We start from the raw sequence: 3,040 nt of genomic DNA on the forward strand, positions 1-3,040 counted from the left end.
GAGAAATGATCTAGTCTCCTGGCCAGATCGTACAAGGGGCCTGCCAATTTTACCACCCTTCAGAGAAGTCTCCGTGTTGTTGTTTGTTTGTTTGTTTGTTTAATTTGGAAAATTTCACCATGAGCTAGTTTTAGCCTTCATTTCATTCGATCCGATGCAGGCCCCATTTATGGAGCTAGCTGGTGGGTCTGTGCCAGGTGGCAGCTAACTCAGACAGATCACTTCTCTTTGAGGTAGCAAATGTATAACACGTGAGGGGAGGGCACATTTAAAAGCTTTGAAATCTGACAGGTCATGCCTTTTAGCAGGAACAATGACAGGTAAATGCAAAATGTAGTGAGTTTTGCAGTTTAGAACAAGTGCAGGTGAGAAAAGACGGGGGGGGGGCTCTGAAAATGCACCTCACTGCAGCCTGGCAGACGGAAAGGCCACCGCAGAGTTCCTGAGTACAGTCTCCCACACCCCCGATTTCTCCATGAGAGCTGTAGAGTTTGTTCTCCTGCCTTCCCCGTTTCACCAAGTATTTTAATAACAAATATCACACATCTAAGTAAATTGTAAAAGATTCCTCTGTCTTTCTCGTTTTTTATAGTCAAAAAGTTGATTTATCTCTACTCTAGAAAAGCCAGACAAAATGTTACCAGCTGTGACAGTTAATTTTATGAGACACCTTGATTGAACCAAGAGATGCCCTAACAGTTAGTAAAGCCTAATTTCCAGGAATGACTGGGAAGCCATTTCTGGAAGACCTTAGCAGTTTCATCATTAGACTGAATGAAGAGCTCAGCAACACTGGTGATCATGGGCCCACCAGAGGGTCCAAATGCAATATGCAGGAAGAGAACCAAGTCCTCTTCCCTCTTCTTGAGCTGAATAGCCAACATTTTCTGCCCCAATGCTGAAGCCTCTGGTTCTTGTCCAATCCCAAGGTCTTCTGCTTCCCACTAGGAGGGACATCACAGGCTCTCTTTTTCTTAGGTTTTCAGCCTGCCTCAGTTTGTATGTGAGGTATCTTGTTGGATCATTAGATTCCTCAACCTCCACAACTACATGAACCAATTCTCTAGATAAATAGCCTGCTATAATCTTAATAAGAGCCAATAGTAAAAGCCTAGGGAGATGGCTCAGTGGGCAAAACACCTGCAGCACAAATATGAGGGCCTGAGCTTGGGTACACTTCTCACCTGTGAGAGAAGGCTGGCATGCTGGCATCTGCCTGTGATACCAGTGCTGGCTGGGAAACAAGGAGGGGTCAGGGGGCTCGCTGGCCAGCCTGTCCAAGCAATCGGTAAGGCCCTCAGGAAACGAGACGGACAGCAACAGAGCACACTGACTGCGAACCTGTCCTCCCAACCTGCACACACATGTGCGTGACGGACACACACAATAATAATGATGATGATGATAATTTTAAAAAAGTGGATAATTGGTGAATAAATATTTCTCCGTAAGGAGTCTACATCTGTTTGGTAAGCACTTGTAAAGATATTAAACACGACTAGACATCAGTAAAGCATACACCACAGTGACAGCTGGAGGGATGGCTGGGAAGTGAAGAGCACTTACTCCTCCTGCAGAGGACTGGAGTTTGTGTCCTGGCACACACACGGGGAAGCTCACAACCAGGAGATCTGACGCCCTATTGTGACCTTTCCAGCACACGCAAACACGTACACACACATAAATAAATTAACAAGGACAAAATGAGGTATTACGCTATACCTCCTAAGAGAGTTTCTCCGAAAGAAGGAAAGGATGGCTACTGGTGGAGAGGAGGAGGAAGTGGCTGTGCCTGTGTGTTACTGTGGGAGCATAAAATGATGCAGCTCTTATGGAAAAGTATGGTTTTTTTCCTTAAAAGTGGAGAATTTCTCCATGAACCAGCAACACCACCACTGGTTATATATCTAAAAGAACTGAGAGTGGGCCTTCTCTAAAAGAGATGTTTGTCAGCTGTGCTCAGCTTCACCCCCAACTTCTGAAAAGGAGGAACAAGCCAGTGTTCCCTGATGATAGATGGACGAAGGAACAAAAAGTGACATATACAGACAATGGAACAGCTCAGCGTCCACCGCAGCACGGTGACTCCTAAGGACTTTAAGCTGAGCGAAATGAGACCAAAGGGCAATTCTGTATCATTTCACGAGGTATGTGGAATTGGCAAAGTGACAAAGACAAAGAGCAGAAGGGTGGGTATGGTACAGCGCCCAGGGGAGGAGGAATGGGGAGCTGTTGTTGAGTGGGCAGACAGCTTCAGTTCTGTGCTCTGAGAAGCTCTGAGCTTACATCCACCAGAGACCCACATTCAAAAATTTTAAAGCCAGAAAAGCAATCGGGGTACCACAGTGCCTTCTAACATTAAACCAGTCATGTGCCTTGTTCTTTAAGGCATATATACATTTTAGGATGGTTGACCTCACCCGTGCAGGTTGGTCTGAGTGTCACAGTTATTCGTCAACCTTATTTTCTACATCCCACAAGACACACACTTCATTGTCCCTTTCTGTGCTGATGACACCATCTTGCTTATCAACCCTGTCAATGAAAAGCCACAAGCTTTAAGAGGAAGGGAACAGTACTTAAACACAAAGTAACCGTTAGGCAGAAGTTGGATTATAATATGCAAATCTGGCCATCTTTGATCAAGTCTGGTGTTATTTATATCCACAGGCAGAATAGGGAGTCCGTAAGGATGGAGTCAGGTAGTCTCTGACCTTCTCAAAACGCCTTGCACACCCACAGCTGTCCATCGAGAGAGTACCAGACATGCGGCAAAGGCCAGAAACGGTGGGCAGTGGGTTGAAGCAATCTGCCGAACTCTTAGGACCAAACTCAAGAAGGACCTAGAAGATGCTGTGACCCAGGCAACAAGAAGAAATCCTTCCCGGGGGAGAAGGAGAGCAATAATGGTAGAACAAGACAACAAGAGGGCACAATCAAACAGCCACATGCCCTCTGATGGTGGCACACGAGCTGCTGCCTTGCCCGCACCCTGGCTCAGGGTGGCTTCAGAGGGTATAGGAGACTCTGAACTTCAAGG

This window comes from Meriones unguiculatus, chromosome 5 (assembly GCF_030254825.1).
Source record: "Meriones unguiculatus strain TT.TT164.6M chromosome 5, Bangor_MerUng_6.1, whole genome shotgun sequence".
Classification (NCBI taxonomy): Eukaryota; Metazoa; Chordata; class Mammalia; order Rodentia; family Muridae; genus Meriones; species Meriones unguiculatus.